Below are 19,520 nucleotides of genomic sequence, written 5' to 3'. Positions count from 1 at the left end.
ATGGAGCAGAATACTATTTGAGCCCCAGAGCCCTCCATCATTTTCCCAATGGCCCTGAATTCATTCTTGATGGTTTTGGCCTTTTTGTTTACTAGATCATCGTCACCAGTTTAGACTCCTGTCAGAGGATAGTAGTCTGTCTCATGGACCAGGGAAGGAAGTTTTCTGGCTACCTCCTTCACTGATTCCCCCGGTAAGTAAGCAGCAGACCTCTCTGTGGAGTGGATCCGGTCTGCAAATGGGTCCCTCCGTTCCTTTTAGGAGGGAGTCCCCTACGACAATCACCCTCCTCTTCTTCTTGATGGAAGATGTTTTTATCTTTTTCTGAGGATGGTGCGGCCTAGGGAAGGATTCTAGGCTGTGGGAACCATCATCCTCATTCTCAGGGTTAGATTCCACCTGCAGCACCTGGTACTTGTTCACTAGGTGGATCTGGGGTTTTGGTGTCTGGGTGAGGGGAGCAGATTTCTTTCGTCTGGCAGGAACTTGCTGCCATTCCCCATCTCTTGTAACCCCAACCTTGCAGTTTGCAGGTGGATGGTGTTTGGACACACCAGCCCCAGCAGGCTGCTGAGTTAGTGAGAGGGCCCTGCTCCACTGGTCTATCTCTCTCTCACACTCCCTGATGGTCCCCAGCCTCTTCACCTCCTCCCTTAGCTCCTCCACCACGTGAAGGAGTTCCCCCACTCGAGCGCAGCTTTCACAAGTGGAGCCAGTACCAGAGGCACGAGCTGGTGTGGGAGGGGGTTACTGCCTGCAGCCCAGGCTCTGGGGAGCTCCCTGCACCCACTGTGGCTCTGTCTGGGTGGCAGCATCCACCCTGCCTGCTGCAGCACACGGAGCAGCCTTAACCTTCTGCTGGGTGGCCACCATGGTCTTCGGTGTCTTCTGCCTAGCCCCTAGGTCCTCTCTGCGCCCTGCCGCTCAAACTACCCCACTCCTCTTCGCGGCGCTCCCAGGGGCACTGTTTAAATCTCCCGCGGTAGCCGCCGGGACCGCCCCCTCCCGTCAGGCACCGCGCGGGACCAGCGTGTGGGGCTGTCAGGACCCCCGCCCCGCCTGGGTTTTTCTGGGATTTTCCCGGCTCCGGGAAGCTCCCACCGCCTCACAAAGTCCACCCCACCACAGAACTCACCGTCCTGCTGCCGGGGGCTGCCGAAGAAGTCGGCAAGAAAATATGTCGTGTTAGTGCAGAAAGACTAAAGAAAACAAGATGCTCATTGAATTAGGTACAAACCCAGCAAAAGTTTTTGCTCCAATTTAGTTGTAGTTAAAGCTGGGTGAAGTTTTCAAAAGAATAGTTATCTTTGTGCTAAATAAAATACTAATACAGAAAGTTTTTCAGCCTACAGGTTGATGCACACAATTGCACAATGTTTTCTTCTTTAGCTTCCTTGGCTGTCTGGATGCATTAGATGTAGTACATGTACACTGATACTACAATCACAACTTTCTACTACTCATATGTAGATTTGGTTTTGCTTCTCCAAATAGGGACTTCTCCTAAAATGGCCATGAAGTTCTTACATCAATCAAGCCCTTAACTATACTAAAAATGACATGCAGCACCTACACTTTCACGGATGCCAACTTCTTCATGGCTGACACACAATTCGCAAAAAAACTTAGCTTGCTATTTTTAGCAGCTAGACCAAAATTAAAACAACCCCCCCCCCCCCAAACTACACGTTAATATAAGGAATAGTAATGATAATTATATATCCAGTGAACGCAATTGAAATTCATAAACTCATAGAATGATGTCCAGAGTTGGAAGAAGGGACCCACAAGGATCATCGAGTCCAGCTCCCGTCTCTGCACAGGAGAACTCCAACAGTCACACCATGTGTGTGAGGGCATTATCCAAGTGCTTCTTGAATATTGCCAGGCTTGGCACCATGGCTGCTTCCCTGGGGAGCCTGTACCAGTGACCTTTTCCTAACATCCAGCCTAACTCTCCGTGACACATCTTCCAGCCATTCCCTCAGGTCCTATCACTGGTTGCCAGAGACAAGAGATCAGCGCCTGCTCCAACTCCTTCCCTTGTTAGGAAGCTGTAAAAGGCAATGAGGTCTCCTCTCAGTCTCCTCTTCTCCAGGCTGAACAGACCAAGTGACTTTAGTAGCTCCTCATAAGGCTTCTCTTCCTCTAAACTCTTCACCAACTTTGTGGCTCTCCTCTGGACACTCTCTAGTAGCTTTATATCCCTTTTATACATGGCACCTCAAACCACACACAGTATTCAAGGTGGGGCTGCACCAGTGCAGAGTAGAGCAGGACAATCACCTACAACAACCGGCTAGCAATGCATCGCTTGATGCACGCCAGGACATGGTTGCCCTCTTGGCTTCCAGGGCATGCTATTGACTCATGTTCAACTTGCCATTGATCAGAAACCTCAGATCACTTTCCACAGGGCTGCCCTTCAGCCTCTTGCTCCAGGGTTGCCATGTCCCAGGTGCAAAACCCAGAACTTTCTCCTGTTAAACTTCATGAGGCTAGTGATTACCCAGCTCTCCAATATGTCTAGATTCCTTTGCAGGTCCTATCTGCCCTCGAGTGTGAACAGCTCCCCCAAGTTTTGTGTGATCTGCAAACTTAGTTATTAAACCTTCAAGTCCTGTGTTCCAGTCATTTATGAAGACATTAAAGAGTACTGGCCCTATGACAGATTTCTGCAGAACCTGTCAGTGACTGCGCACCAATCCAATGCAACCCCATTTACTGTGACCCTTTGAGCCTGAGCCATCAGCCAATTGCTCACCCATTGCATTATGTATTTATCCAGCTGAATCCTGGACATTTTGTTTAGGATCTGACATAACAATGAGAGAACTATTTAAAGAAAGCATATCTACTGCTGCTGAGTGGTGTTGTTGCAACAGTGTCATTTGTTTTCCCAGAAGCAGAACTAGAAATACAGTACCTGAGGAATGCAAAGATACAGAATCCTGAAGATTATTGTTAGTTACCTGTTATACAGATGATCACAAACTAGCACATTAGAAAAAAGTTCATACTTTTGTGAACTCAGACAGAACACATAAGGAGTGATTAAAAGTCATCCTCCTGTTAGGTTCTTGTATACAAGTAAAACAAGGAATGGCATGTTAAAATACAAAGATTAACTGTCATGAGAAAGTAAATTTGAGCCTTACGTGAAAAGCAAGACCATCCAGGTTTATAACAGGTAGTGCTTACAAGAAATAAGATGGTTTAGGATTTCGGTTAGGCTTCTGCTATTTGACGCTTATTGTGCATGTAATATCCTGTATGGTTATTTATGGATTCTTATACTTACCTGTGAATCTTCTGCGAAAGACAATGAGAAAAAGATACAAACAGGACAGCCAGAGTACTCTCTTCTTCTGGCTTTACTGCAGCAGAAACTTTGCATCTCTGTTGTATGTACTACAGCACCCTTTTCAAACCTCTGCCATTTCAGGAGTTGCTTTTCGAATTTCTCTCTGTTTCTAGGTTATTCCATTTTTAATAGTCTGTCACAACTTAAGTGAACAGGGACAAGAGATAAAGGGGAGGAGTGTGAACTTTCTTGAACCCTTAGCCAGCCTCCATTAGCCTGGGATGCTGGCTTACTTCAAATATTACCCCACAAAGTACTGACTTCTGCAGAGGGCCCAGCAGTTTATTTCAAAGGGCAGGGACTTTGGAGAGCTGGGCTGAAGCACACTCAGAATTATGCATGAAAGTAATCATAGCATTGGCTCGTTACCCAGGTGTGAAATGACCAGCAGGAATCATATATACCAAATTTAGTATCATCCACTGCCAAGTGGCACAAAAATGCTCAAGTGAAGTTAAAACAGCAACCCTGGGAAAAGATAACTCTGTTGCAAAATACTGTCTTGTAGTTGTTATCTTTTTGGAGTAAATAAAAATATTACAGCATGAAAGACATTGCATTTTGAAATTGAAGAAAACATAGCAAGATTCCAGTAACAATGCAAAAATTCCTCTTCAGATCACTGCATAGTAAGCTGAAGGTGTAAGGGCAGAGGTGCCCTCTCAGCATGTTCTTTTTAACAAAAGAAGAGCTACTGCTAGTGTCTTGATAAGAAAAAAGAGGCCAAAGAAGAAAACTTGGCTATTTTCAAGGAGAATAGTTTGGGAAAATGGAAAAAAGACAGGCTGTTCCATAATTTGTCCCTCCTCATTGACAGCAAGACACAGAAACAGTAGCTTATACATTTTTCTGACTGTATGGAAAGACTCCTTATTATGCATAAACAGTAATTTGGAATTGATTCTGCCGGGCAGAGGCACACAGCACCATTTAAACATATGTGCACCCCTACAGTTATAGAGAAATGCTGTAAGTGCAGATACAGTACAGATATTTTAGACAAACAGCTAATTATCTGCTCCTCCTATTTTTAGTCAGCTGTCAAAAGTTTTCAGAAATATTTGAATGTGTTGAGGAATCAAAGAGTTCAGAGACAGGGACAAAAAGCTTTCAAAATCTACAGAAACACATAATGTCGAACACCTCATATGAAATCAAGATTTTCACAGTTATTAAATATGAGGTCCAACACAAAAAAAATAAGACTGTGCCTGCAATTCTTTTTATTTAACAAATTAAGAAAATCAACTATGATCACCTTCAAAATAATTCTTTTCTGAGTTGATGCAAAGCTGCATATTATGCTGCCAATGGTCAAAGGAATTCCACAGATAATTTTCTGAAAAACTGTTGAGGAGCTCTACCATTTTCTACCAACAAAAGATGGGAAGAAGCAGAAATCTCAGGAAGCCAGGTCTGGTGAATAGGGTAAATGTTCAAGCACAGTGATGATGTGTTTACTAAAACTGCTTCACATACAAAGTGTTTTTAACTCACTGTTCCCTCTTGCACACCAACATTTTCCAACTGAGGGTAAGAAAATGTCTATATCTGAGCATGCATCCACTCATACTGAAGAAAGCAATTGCGTTGAGCCTTGTCTTACTGTGACAGATTAGAACACGTTCTATATCCATGTCTTTGTCTCTCCCCTGCCACTTTTTGTTCCCAGGCTATAGGGTTAGTCTTGGGATAGTTGTGTTGGACCTTGTATATTTCAAATGTGAAATGACATCAAGAACTGTATTATTTCTACAATACAGGAGCCAGTTTAATTTACCTGGGTACATCAGGGGGATTGAGGACTTCTCTCCTCAGTTACTGTCATTAATAAGGTAAGATATATCTTAGCAAGAACAAGCTGAGTGTCCTTGAGAAAGTCTTTGCCACCAGAACTCTGCAGTGAGTAATGCCAGGAAGCAACAGAGATAGAAAGAATAAAAAGTAACTTAAAGGACAAACTGTTGTATTACTCTGAAAGAGTTTGGACTGGAAGATCCAAGATGGGTACCACGAAACGATATATTGACATGATCAGCAGAAACACGTATTTTACATGAGTTACTTTTACTAAAGAATTTAAGAACTGCAAGAACACAACCTTATCCTACTTTTGACTGCTTAAATGTAAGTGTAATTCTAAAGCTCTTCATTCCATTAGCTCTTACATTCTTATGCATTTTTCAAAAAATACTGCAATCCATAGCTTGTTCTAATGTTTTTAGCTTCTTCCTCAGGTATGACTCAATTGCCAGAGCTTCTCCACAGCTAGAACCCTTCTGATGTCCATAGTGCTAAGTTTTCTTTAGGCTTACAAAAAAATAGCAACGTAATTTCTTTTTATTTTTTTCCAGGCCTTCACATTTGATTAATTCCACTCTGCATAAATCATTAACCCATCTGCCTAATGCTCATCCCAGTTAGACCACAAGCTTGGGGAGTATAAACACTACATATTTCATACAGTTTCATGCATACATGCCATCAGATCAGTATTACATAGTTTTAATAATAATTATACCCCTTACATGTGTGCATAATGCACATGATCATCTAAAGAAGAGAAAGCTCTTAAGGGGAATATAAACCCACAAACCTTTTTTGTTCTAGGAAAATCTCAGTGATTCAGTCTGTGCCCAAGGCATAAATGCTTCCTAGAGCTGTCATGGGGACAGTGCAACTTCGCATTAACCTCAGTGGAGGCCTGTGCTCATAAAGCATAACACAGCCCACACACAATTCCACTGGAGCACTGGCATTAACTCTTCTAAGCTAGAAATGCAAACATGAATGAAAAATGTGGAACTTGGCCATATGGTAGGGCTCTAGAGTTTTAGATTAAGGTTTCAGGGTTTTAACATGTTTTTCTGATGGCAGTCTCTATCAAGGGCTCAACAGGGGATAATTTTCTGCTTTTGAAACATCTGTTGGCGGGTAAAGTCAAAATTACCCCTAGCACTTTCGTAGCCGCGGGCAAGGAATATATACCACAAGAAAGCAATTGGCATTTGAAGGACTAACAGACCAGCAAATATATGGGTTTCTCGATTAATTTCCTAGTGTTTTCAGACTTTACAAATGCTAACCTCTACCAAATTAGACAGGAGATAGTAAAACCTTGCCTAACTTCACTCCTATTCAGTTCCTATCTTCTAGATTTCTCAACTGGCGTGAATATTATGAAAAACAAATATATATATAAAATAAATGAATATTTTTCTTAAATATTAGCAGACAAAAGTCTCAAGCTTGATGGGTGGTGACTCTTTCTAGTATGCTCAAGTTTCCACAGCACTAACAGAGCCATTAGAACTGCATATTCCAATCTGTGGTATATGCAACACTTCAAAAATAATTCTAACCTAGAAAGAAAACCTTAACAGTCACAATTTCAAGGAAAGAAAAAGAGCCTAAAAAGAGATATTCCTTAGAGCACAGGAAAATACAATTTAATAGAAATATTTAGTCTTTGATTGATTTTCTTTAATTCCCTCCTGCCAAGTAAATGTCTCTGTTCTGTTAAAAGTGCTTTTTGTAAAGTCTTCTACCAACATTTTCTTCAACCAGGTGTGGTTAACAAATTCTCCTAAACACACTCTTGAGTCTAAATCCTCAAAGTTCAAAAAAATACATGTTCAGGAGTAGTCTGCTTCAAAAAACCCCCCTCATCCTCTGCTGCAGAGGTCTGTGAGGTGCTTGTAGCATCTGAGAGTTGTCTGTCTGGTCGCAGCCTTTCACATCAAAGCTATGCTGTCTGGCAGAAAGAGCACAAGAGTTTGCACAAGCTGAAACATTGCATCAACGTGGCTGGACACATTTTAGACATTGTTCTGCATATCCCTTAAAAAAAGAGAAAAAAAATAGCCAGCCTCTGCCATTTAGAAGATCACTGGATATGCATTAGATAGAATACACCAACATTTCCAGCATGGAACATGCCAAAATGAACAGGACAAAACTGAATGGTTGACAAGCTGTGGCCTGATCGCCATCTTCTAAATGCTGTAATGTGCCTTCTCTTCCTAAGGTCTGGTGTGGTATTTTTGCTCAAGTTATACAAAACCAGTTTACCAACTAGGGCATGGGGAGAGGAAATACATATTCACAGAATAGCACCAGTTCGCATGAATACTTTAAGATAATTTATCTCAGTCTCCAGGTGAATAAAAGATGTGAGTTCATAAATTCCCTTGAACTCTTTCCACCTGTCTATGAATAGAATAATTCTTTTTCTTCTTAGAAAGGGAATTAATATCAGGGCTGTTTTGCTGAAAAAGAGACTAGTGTTTCAGGCAATTTTAGGAGAGTGTTCAGTAAGAAGACAGAAACTCTTAGAAATAGGAAAAGACACATGATCAGTCAGACATGCAGTTTCTTGATCACTTCATAAAATGCAATAATAGCTTGCAAAAGAAACTATCTGAAGAGAAGACTAAATTAATGTTTCAGTATTTCTTCAATAAGAAATAAACAAAGTAGAACTTCCAGAAATTACTGTTCCCAGTTTATAATGGATGTGAATGCATGAAACTGTGAATGAAGTTTGAAGTTCCAGGAAACTGTAGTAAGAACATCAATCATTGACATCTGCTTTTATTTCTGCCGACAACACAGACTTGACAGCTGAGATGTTGTCAACACTGTGATAATATGCACAAATCTTAATTAATTAATATTTATCATATTCTTGCCATTTCCCCCCTCATTTTACCCTCATCTTGTCACTTATCCTCAGACTGGATTATTTCCACATTGCAATCCCACTAGGAGATGCCAATAACAACATTTCAGTACCTACTGGGAAAATACTGTGGCTATTACCTCAACCTATTAATTCTTTTTGTAAATGGTTAGGAAAAAAATCGTGTGTAAATAGCTGGTTGGTTGGCCTGCATAAACTCTGTGCTGCTGCCCTTAATTTGCAATTGGAATTTGCACTAAGTATTTTAAAGTCAGTTAAAGGTAAGTTTCCTCTGGAGCAACTGTCTGCTGTGTCTACTACATCATTTAGTGGGGCAGCCCAACTGGCAGTCTGATACTGAAACCTTGTCCATGGGCTTCTTACACTGAGGTACCTGCCCGTTTTTAAGGCAAGTGACTACTGTTGCCATGACCACACAAGTGAAGCAAGAGGTATTCTTTTGTGCCTGCACATGAACCGCAGCTGCTACTCCCTTGATAGAGCAAGGGTCAGGCTTGCCTCTTTCTCTGTTCCTATTTCCAGCATGCTACGAAATTCCATGATTTCTTCTTCTCTTGAATCTCACAAAGGCCATGTGTTCAGAATACAAACAAAACCACACAGCTCTGCAGTCTACTTTTCAATGCCAAGGAGAAAACATGTACTGAAGGACACTACTTTTTCTATAATAAATAACACATTCTCTGAAATAACAAGAGAGGCATTTTACAGTGAGTTGTGACATATTAGACTGATCTTACCTCAATCCTATTTAAAAAACGTGTCTGATTTCAGTTCCCTCTCACAATCTCTCAGGCTTTCTAATTTGCAGGAACATTTTATCTGCAGGTAGCATATCTCTGTAATTTGCAGCTGAAGCTATTGTCTTTGGAAAAAAAAGAAAAATCCAGGGAACAGTGTCACATTCTGACCATGTAATTTTACACCTCAAGAAACACTCAAAAATGAGAAATGGAATGGAACAGGCTTAGCAGACTAGATAGGTGAAATATATGCATGTTTGTTAATGCCATGATTTCAGTATCTATCATAGCATACTGGAGATGTTCCTGTGCTGAACTGTACTATCCACATATGTAAACTATAAAGATTTTGCAAACAGTCAAGCACATTTAAAGATACATGAGAGTGGTGACAACTTCAGGGTACCTAAACTATGTAAATAATGACTTCCTCAGAAATGTAAACCCTGTACATCTGGCTAACAGAGACTATAGTGTCAGAGGGAATGTCTACGTTTTTTTAATATTAAACACATACATCCTACCAAAAATTTGCAAGAAGTTACTTCTGGGGAGGCACGGAGTCTGCAAGCTTCAGCCTAGATCCTCCCTCCATTAGCCATAACCAGTAACTCCACCTTGTTAGCAACTCTTGTTGCTTGTTGGTCTCATTTATTCGTATTTCCCATGCATTCACTTAACATGCAGCCAACAGTTATAGCTCCAGTAGGGCCAGTACCTAGGAAGCTTAGTTTGCCAGGTCACATGATATCATTAACTTAATTGGCTGTGTTCATCAAAGTTAATCAAAACACTGAACAAAGAAAGTTTAAAAGAAAGTTGTTCACCAAGAAAAAAGAAATAGGCTACAGAAGATATAAGAATGCTTTGTGATTTTCTGCAGCTGTTCTCAGCATTGCATAGCAAATTAATTCAACACAGATTGTCATTCAGAACTATCCTTAGTCCTTGTTAGTGTCTTATTATTAACCATTGTTATCACATATAGGCACTTAAAGATGAACTGAGAACAACCACATTGCACTGGGTACTACTAACTCATCTTTTATATTATCATTCACATTATTATAATATTCTATTTATATTATAATAGTATATGTCCATGCTACACAGAGAAGAACATTACAAGTGTATCGAGATCTTGATTTTTGCGAAAGTTTGAATATGGGCTTAAAGGAAATACCAACATATACAATGTCCTCTAGACCACAGGTAAACACGTGCATAAGGCTTTACATATGATCCACAGCTGCACAGTCACGCTAACAAAAAGGAGGTAATACTGGAATTAGATTCAGAGGTGAAACTTTACATTGAGGTACACAGGTAAATAGGTCAGGCCTACAGAATACAGCCTACCTCATGCACACACCATCCAAGCTTAGACCTATCATGCAAAATGTCATCTTCATCTCAATGTTTTTTTAACGGTTCATTGACTGCTCAGTTCAAAACCAGCTCTGTCATAACCCTCATAGGCATTTTTCATAAACGAAGTCTTTGGTCACAACCAGTTCTCCCTCAGAAGGGGCAGACTACAAACAATATCTACAAACAACAAACTACAGAACACCTTTAGAAAGTATTTCTTTTCCTGTACTGAATTTCCTCCCGTTCCTTAGTCTGCATTTTTACAGTATGCTTATCACAGTGCAAAATGAACCTTTCACAAATATGTGACACCTCCACAGTAGTTCACTTCTTTTGCAGGGACTTTTCTTTTTATTACACTTGGTTTTAATCAGGAATTATGTGCCCTTAGATGCCTTACCAGGGACAGAAGAGTCTGACAGTGTAGTTTTACATTTTGTCCAGGTGACACACTTGTAACTGTTCTGATGTCTTCCCAGGGAGAGCTGCAAATCTGAGGACCACTGCTCAACAACTGTGGCCTGGCGAAGTTTCACCTCTGTCCCAGTGGAAGACAGCTGTCAAAGGAGTGAAAGACATGCAGCGTTAAGGAAGCCTGGGTATGATTCAGGACAGTTAGCTCATTTTGGAACCATTTGTTCCCTTTTACCATTCTCCAATTCAAAACAGTGCAGATAACATGAACAAGGGACACTGAGTGGTCTGTTTTCTTTCATCCAACAAGCTGTTTTCTTTCAAACACTCTGCAGTCTTTCAAAGGTCAATACTTTCATGCACTGGTATACCCTGTTTGATTAAAAAAGCCTGGAAGTCACTGCAATAGTCAGTGCCTATAATTTCCTGTTCAGCCCTGGGTAGAGAACATGTTTGTAATTGTGAACCTTTGGGTATGGAGAATAATCCGAAAGGCAAATAACATTCCTTAACTGTGCCATTATACAAGAACAAGGAGTTCACATCCTGGACTTTCTTTCTGCACTGTATTGAAGGCTTACATGAAAGGAAAAATTCTTTATTTGGAGAAATAAAGAAACCTGAAGAAAGGTAACTTGCCCCCTCCCCCCCAAACATCAGTATTGAAAAACTTGAGAGTATAAATTTAATAGAGGCAATCAATAACATCTTATCAATTGCATATCAGTTAGGAAAGGGTATATTAGAAAGATGTATTGTTGTCTGATCTGTAAGAAAGATATCAACACTTCGGTTTCTAACAGACTCGTGAAATTTCAATAGCTGTTTACCAACTTGCATTTTTGTGGTCCTGCCAACTACACATTTCATCTTTCTCTTTTGCTTTGCTGTCCTGACCAATTGTAGTAAATCTTATAATCTAGGAAATGGGGGAGGAGATGGCAACAGCAACCAAGAGCTTTGCAACTTCTCCCATTAACTTATTCTATAGGCTGCATTCAAGCCCCTCTTAAAGACAACTTGGCAAAATATGCACTTCAGACCTCCATATGCCCTTAGTCTTCAAAAAAGAATTTTATTGTATGCTGCATCTGATTTAAGGTACAAACTTTAAACGAAACAAATAGCTGTTTAAGGCCTTCAAGACATCCTTATGTATCAGTGAAAATCAGGGAAGCATTTGTACATTCAAGAGCCTCAACATCTTCAGAAACACTATCTGTGAGCATAATCTGTTTTCTACACAGTCATGGAATTGTAAGCCCATGTCACAAAACACTGTGCAAAACCAAGCACAGAAGATTAATAAGCCTTTCTTTTTCCTTTTTCCCCTTACATATGATTTTATGATTTTCTCACCATTTTGAGTTAAATTCTGATATTCCTGGCAACAGAGCTATACAGAACACTGCTGACGAAAACACCAGTAAATTTTCCAGTTTATATTCCTGCCCAGCAGCTGGGTCAACTGTAATTTTTTTCTGACAGATATTTTCATAACTTGTGCTTCACAATGGAACATACCCTTGCAATTAACACTGCATTCACTGGAGAAATGCCTGTTTACAGAGAACAAAATCTGTGGCATCAGAACAGTCCTCAGCAGAATGTTAGGCTTGCAAAGATATAAAAGAATTCACTCATAATAGACATACTCTGAGCCAAGTTAACTCCAAGTAGGAAGTTGAATCAGGGTAATGCCCACCTCCATGAGGAACCAGTATCTGCCCTCTGTAATACTTTAAGAGTTTTATCTGTTAATGAAGAGCCTGTATGTTTAGTAAATTCATTGTCAGTTCCTTCATGAAAGTCAAATATAATTGTAAATAGCCACTGCATTTGAATTCCTGAAATCCTATGATACCGGTCTAATCATCCCCACCAGAAGAGCTCAAAGTTTCATTTAAGTTAACGAGTTTTCTTATCCACAACAAGCAGAGAAACTACAGACAACAAAACTTGATCTTATGGCTCCAAAGCACTATTCCACCAAATCTGCATCAAGTTTAACACCACATAGAGTAAATATCTTGGTGTGGGCATTTATCCCTTGATTTTGAAAGCCTGCCAGGCAAGGACTGTTAACCAGTAACTGTTTATGATTGGTTTGTTTGCAGTGGGGATGCTGGTGTTGGTTTTGATTTGTTTTTAAATTATTATTGTCACTTCAAAAGTAACCACAGTAACTACTGATTTCTGCTCAACATGGAATGTATGCCTACTCTGAGAGCTCATAGAGCACCTCTGAAAGACACAAGAAAGCACGTGGCAGCTGAAAGAACATCTTACTGCAGCACATTTCCTCTGTATAAGGATGGCCCTTTACACTCCTATAGTATTGTCAAGGCCCAGCTTCCACAAAATGACACCAGAGCTGCTCAGTGCATATGTCATAAGGGACTGGCAGAAGACTGGGAGATAGAATACCACTGTATCCAGAGATGAATACCAGACTTGGAACAAGATAAGTGTAGCAACCCACACACACTGTAGATCTCAATAAGGGTGAAAATTCATAGCACTATTTCATATCCACCATATAAGAAATTTAAGGTTTATTTTAGGCCAGACAACAGTATCCAAGCAGGACAGACTCTTTACCCCTTTGGGAACATGTATTTTGCTTATTTTGCAGCTAGTACAAGAGATGTACAAGCCAAGCAAACCTCAGTCACAGTGATAAACTTCCTGGCTTGCACTTTGAATTTATCATTTTAAAATTATACTACTCTTATTAAACAGATGTCAGTGTGCAAAAGAAATCATGATGTCTATTAATATCTCATATGCTTTAGGAATGCCAAATAGGCAGTAGTGATGCATGCCACAATGGGCACCAGCTTACAACACCCTTCTTCAGAGGCAGAATACTTTCTTCAACTGTATTTTCTTCATTGTATTTTGCTACTTAGCAATTTCACTAATTCAGAGGCACTTCTTTGGGGATTTTTTTCCTATAAGAGAGATCACTCTGTCTAAAACTGACACTGCTGTTTGAAATATGTACTTTTATCACTTGCCTCTGTCTCCTTTAAAGTGTGTATTATTAGAATTGTAGCTATATCTTCCTCTGTATAATCCAAATAATGTCTGCAAGCTGCTCAGTGAGAATGCTGGTGCTTTATTTTAAGCAGAAGCTCCTACCTCAAAGACACACTGAAAGAAAAATAAACTCACATTTATAGGATACTAATCTTACATGATTGCAAAAGCACTCAGGCAGTCAGGTAGTTATAGAAGGTTCAGTGACAAGCAACCACTCCTCTATGAGAAATGGATCCATTTTCCTACAGCAGAACATAACCTCCCCAGCCACATACCACCAGTGAAATAATTTTACTGGACTCCAGAAAAGGCATTAGTTCTGGGCTAATTTTATTATTTCAATGAAGTTTACAAATTAAGCTTATTTGATTTAGTAGAATTGCTTCATACTTACAGAATCAGGCAGCATTTGCCATCAAACTGACATTTGTAGGTGAAACACTAGGCACATAGTGCAATGTTTGGGAGCTTGGGGGCCCAGATTTCTTTGGCAGATAGAATTTACTTGCAATGCTTGAATTGTTAGAGAAGATCATCAGATTCTTTTCTATACTGGACAGCATGTGATGCTCAATAGTTATCTGTCCTGAAGAACATTCAGCCATGATGTAAAAAAAGGAATCTCTATCCTACTGCTAGCAGGATGTAGTTTATCAGTCCATATGTTGAAAGAGATGTTGTACAAATGAAATTCACAGCATCAGCAATAATAACTTGAATGTTTAAAAAGCTCATCAAAGCAAGATGAATGCCTCCAATTCTCAAGGAGAAAGGCGTATTAAATCAGTCACAGAAAGGCATTTCCATTTCCAAGATATTTTAGTGGATTCATGCATAGTCCCAGCTGCATTTCAATGAAGATAAAAATAAGATGGTATGTGCACTAAACCAGCTCAACTGTAGGAGCACTTCCATGACTGGGAATGGAAAAGATAATTTCTAAAGCAGAACTTCTCAAAGACCTGCAGAGTCAGCAAAGCACAAAGCAGCTGTTGCTGCTGACAGGATGGAAACTGAATTTGCAAGAAGTATGGTTTGAGCACATTGTGTGTGTCAGTGTGCTGTTGAAATGTCTTTGGCTTAATCAAAAAACCCCTGCATATAAGATGGAGGATCTATAGGGCACTGTCTCAGAGGAAAGTATTTTATTTGTCAGAAATTACTGCAGTGTATCACAGACACTCTTTAACAAGAGATTTCTATATCATTATAATTACGTAAATGTGAGAAAATGGCAAAGAACACTGAAAAAGGGCAAAGAAAAGACCTTAATGAGAAGTGTGAAATATATTTTCAATATGAACTGTCATCCCAGTCTCTCTAGACAGCTTTTCAGAGACTAAGAGGAAGAATTGAACTTCAAGATCTTATACACACACTATTGTCATAATACCATTATTACAAGAGTATTGTATTATATTATGTTTTGTATAACACCCCTATTACAATAAGAAACCCAATAAAATACATTAAAAGATAAATAGCATTCAACAAGAATGATAAACATATTAACAAACAAGTTCTGCCTGAATAATGTAAGCAAGCAAATTTAGGCCCGAAAGAATAGCCAGAAATATTGTCCTGCACATGCCATCTTGTACAAAATTTTCACTGAATCATAGTGTTGCCAGGATTAGAGATCTCACATGCTGGCCATGCCTAAACTCTGACTACTTGGTCAGACACTTGATGTCGCAATGACTGACCAGAATACAACTTGCACATTCTCTGGCTAATTCTTCTCCCAAAAGTTAAATCAAGTCAAGTATCCAAGTAGGTAATGATGTGAAACTTGGTGATCAGAATGAATGCTAAATATTTAAGCATGAATTATGGAATTCTACAATGGTTTGGGTTGGAAAGAACCTCTAAAGATTATCTAGTCCATGCTCTCTACTGTGCAAAGGGACATCTTTCATTAGATCATCTTGCTCAAAGTCTCATCCAAGTGTAGCCAAAATATACTCCATTTGAACCATAGTTCAGTGTGAGAGGAAGCTGCCTTTCACAAAAATAGTTTCAATTGAGTTAATCTTTACATTGTCCTCTTCTACTGACATTACACAGAAGCTTTCCTCAAGATGAGGTTTTATTAGCTCTTTCTGTACAGTGGGTATTCATCGAACCACAGAATGGCTTGGGTTGGAAGAGACCTCAAAAATCATCCAGTCCCAAACCCCCTGACATGGGCAAAGACACCTTCCACTAGACCAGGCCATCCATCCAACCTGGCCTTGAACAATTCCAGGGATGGGGCATCCACAACTTCTCCGTGCAACCTGTTCCCCTGCCTCACCATCCTCATTGTAATGAATTTCCTCCTTATATTCTAAATCTACCTTCTTTCAGTTTAAAGCCATTACTTCTCATCCTGTCACTACGTGCCCTTGTAAGAAGTACTTCTTCCACTTTCCTGTACAACCCTTTTAGGTACTGGAACACTGCTAGAAGGTGTTCCTGGAGCCTTCTCTTCTCCAGGCTTAACAACATTAATTCTCTCAGTCTCGACCCATAGGAGAGTTGTTCCAGCCCTCTTTTCATTTTCTGGCCCTCTTCTGGACATACACCAAACTGATGTATGTCTTTCCTGTGCCAAGGGCTCCAGAACTGAATGCAGTACTCCAGGTGGAGTCTCATGAGAGTGGAGTAGAGGGCCAGAGTGACCGTGGTTGGCTTTCTGGAGCTGTGAGTGCACATAGAATCATAGAATCACCAAGTTGGAAAAGACCCACCGGATCATCGAGTCCAACCATTCCTATCAAATACTAAACCATGGCCCTTAGTGCCTCATCCACCATGTTGGCTCATGTCCAGCTTTTCATCCACCAGCACCCCTAAGTCCTTCCCTTGAGAGCTGTTCTCAACCCCTTCATTCCCCATCCTGTACTGATACAGAGAACGCCCTAACCCATGTGCAGGACCTTGGCCTTGTTGAACTTCATGAGGCTCACACAGGCTCACCTTTCAAGACTGTCAAGGTCCCTCTGGATGGCTCGCCTTCCTTCCAGGTTGTCAGCCACACCACACAGACTGATGTCCTCAGCAAACTTGCTGAGGGTGCCCTCAATCCCGCTATCTATATTACCGACAAAGCTACTAAACAGCACCAGTCTCAATATGATGGGGACCACCAAGGAATGCCACTCATCTCTTGTCTCCACTTGTACATTGATTTTTTGACCACAACTCTTGGAGTGCAACCATCCAGCCAACTCCTTATCTACTGAGTGGTCCATCTATTAAATCCCTGTCTCTCCAATTAAGACACAAGGATGTAGGGTAGGACAGTGATGAATGCTTTGCAGAAACCCAGGTAGATGATGTGGTTCCTCTTATCCACCAAATCTGTCAGGCGCGATTTGTCCTTAGTGAAGTCATGTTGGCTGGCACCAGTCAACTCCTTATTTTCCATGTGCCTCAACAGAGTTTTCAGGAGGATCTGCTCCATGATCTTGCTGGGCACAGAGGTGAGACTGTAGTTCCCCTGATCTTTATTTTTTTCCTTTTATAAACATGGAGGTTATGTTTTCCCTTTTCCAGTCCGTGGGAACTTCACCATACAGCTACAACATCTCAAATATGATGGATAGTGATTTAGCAGCTTCATTCACTAGTTCCCTCAGGATGTTCAGATGCATCTCATCAGGTCCCATAGACTTGAGCACCTTCGGGTTCCTTACATGGTCTTCAACTTCATCTTCTCCTGCTATATTATCCAATCCCTTTCTAAGTGCAAATACCCAGTGTCTACAGAAACAGAAGTTATATTTCAAACTGGAATGCCAAGACAGTCAAAAGAACCCCTTGCTAACCAATGTATTTCTCATCAGACAAAGCCCGTGGGTGGAGAACAAACCAGCAGGACCAATCACATGGATTTTAACTAAAGAGAGATGTAAAACTTTAACAACATCAAGGGAAATAATTTTGTTACTGTTCTACCATTTAATTATAATTTATTTTCCTCTTTACATTATAGGTATGAATCCATGCTACCTATTTAAACCTATACTTGTACTATAATGTCAACCCTCTGCAGAAAGTTACATCTAATGAATCCCAGTTACTGCAACTGAGCGCTCACTGAGGAAACACTGATTGACTGTTACTTAAGATGAAGATTGGAACAGTTGAAGCAGCTTACAGCTGGGGCAGGAGGGCAAAAGGGAGAGAGATAAAGAGAGAGACTAACTCTTTTTGTTTTCTTCCTATTATATTGACTAAACCAACCTATTCTGAAACACACCACCATGAAGCAGTTAGGTACTGCTTTTGTTTTTTCACTATGTGGAGGGCTGTTTCCTGTTTCACAGTATTCTTTCTGCCACTGACATTAAATATGGTAAAATTACTAAAGTGTGTGTCAGATAACTTTCTGAATTCCCCTGACATACAGGAACTATGAAGCACCTGGTGGTAGAGGTTATAAGATAGCTATCAAGATTAAAGATTGGACAAAATGTTTAGGAGATATCCTTTACAACATTGATAGATCGTAAATAAAGTATCAACAAAATATTTGAATGCAGCAAACCCATCATTTAGCTTCACTAACGAGCCTCTCCTTTCACGACTGCAGTTGTATTCATAGTCTTAATGATATACCAAATTAAATACAGACTGCTGTGTTTGTGTACTTCAGTAGCACCTCTTGTATTTATGCAGACCCTGTACAGCTCAGAAGTTGCAAGGATACAGTCTAGGATAAGCTGCTGATCTCTGCAGACTTCACTGACTGGCCTAGCCTCTTCTCACAAAGAGAATAAAAGTACTAACAGCACACTACAATGCAACAAAGTTCGTACTTTGTCTGGCATCAGCATTTTTTGCTAGATGTTCCTACTTATCCCATGGAAACCACAGATAAATATCTAATTCACAGTGCCTATTGCCTAAATAGCAAGCACAGACTATACCATTTAAAATGTATATAAACAAAACTTACTATCAGAGAAATGCTTTCAGAAACACCACTGCACAGGCTGTTTGGTTTCACTGTCAAACAGATACTTATTCCCTCTACTTACAGCGCCCAGAGCTCATCTGAGGTTACTCTCCCTCAAAATTCTCCCAAGACCGCTCCTTGAATACCGTGTTCATTTCTGGGCCCCTCACCACAAGAAGGATGTTGAGGCTCTGGAGCGAGTCCAGAGAAGAGCAACAAAGCTGGTGAAGGGGCTGGAGAACAGGCCTTATGAGGAACAGCTGAGAGAGCTGGGGTTGTTTAGCCTGGAGAAGAGGAGGCTGAGAGGAGACCTTATTGCTCTCTACAACTACCTGAAAGGAGGTTGTTGGAGAGGAGGGAGGTGGCCTCTTCTCCCAAGTGACAGGGGACAGGACAAGAGGGAATGGCCACAGGCTCCACCAGGGGAGGTTCAGGCTGGACATCAGGAAAAAATTTTTCACAGAAAGGGTCATTGGGCACTGGAACAGGCTGCCCAGGGAGGGGTTGAGTCACCTTCCCTGGAGGTGTTTAAGGCACGGGTGGACGAGGTGCTGAGGGGCATGGTTTAGTGTTTGATAGGAATGGTTGGACTCGATGCTCCAGTGGGTCCTTTCCAACCTACTGATTCTATGATTCTATGAAAAGCCTTCAGCTCATATGGGGCAATGTGTTCATTATTTGTCATTCCTCACATCCATACAGGCAGAAGTAGCACTATTGGCATTACATCTGAGATTCCCCAGGCCTGTAAAATAAATGTGCACAACATGCCCTTCAAAGAAATAAGGTATTAAGTGAAAAACAATCACAATGACATTTTTTTTTAATAACTGGCCACAAGCAGCATGAAGAGAAAAAGCACTATTTAACAGAAACAAAAGACAATCCTTTGAATGAAACACCAGAGCACATGGTACCTTACTCTACGAAGTGACA

General features: G+C 40.5%; 1 protein-coding gene across 7 annotated transcripts in view; it reads right to left on the bottom strand.

Moving 5' to 3' along the window:
• Positions 1-19,520, bottom strand: part of MAPK10 (mitogen-activated protein kinase 10) — a 151,939-nt gene that overhangs the window by 88,068 nt on the left and 44,351 nt on the right. For 2 of the 7 annotated variants that reach the window (XM_069855392.1, XM_069855394.1), the window contains one exon: positions 10,581-10,737. The exons of the other annotated variants lie outside the window; for them this stretch is intronic. The gene's annotated coding sequence lies outside the window, so the exon portion shown is untranslated. The remainder of the gene's footprint in view (positions 1-10,580; positions 10,738-19,520) is intronic. 7 annotated transcript variants of the gene reach the window in all.

This window comes from Phaenicophaeus curvirostris, chromosome 4 (genome assembly GCF_032191515.1).
Source record: "Phaenicophaeus curvirostris isolate KB17595 chromosome 4, BPBGC_Pcur_1.0, whole genome shotgun sequence".
In the NCBI taxonomy this organism is placed as follows: Eukaryota; Metazoa; Chordata; class Aves; order Cuculiformes; family Cuculidae; genus Phaenicophaeus; species Phaenicophaeus curvirostris.
This window is presented reverse-complemented; position numbering and strand designations above follow the sequence as displayed.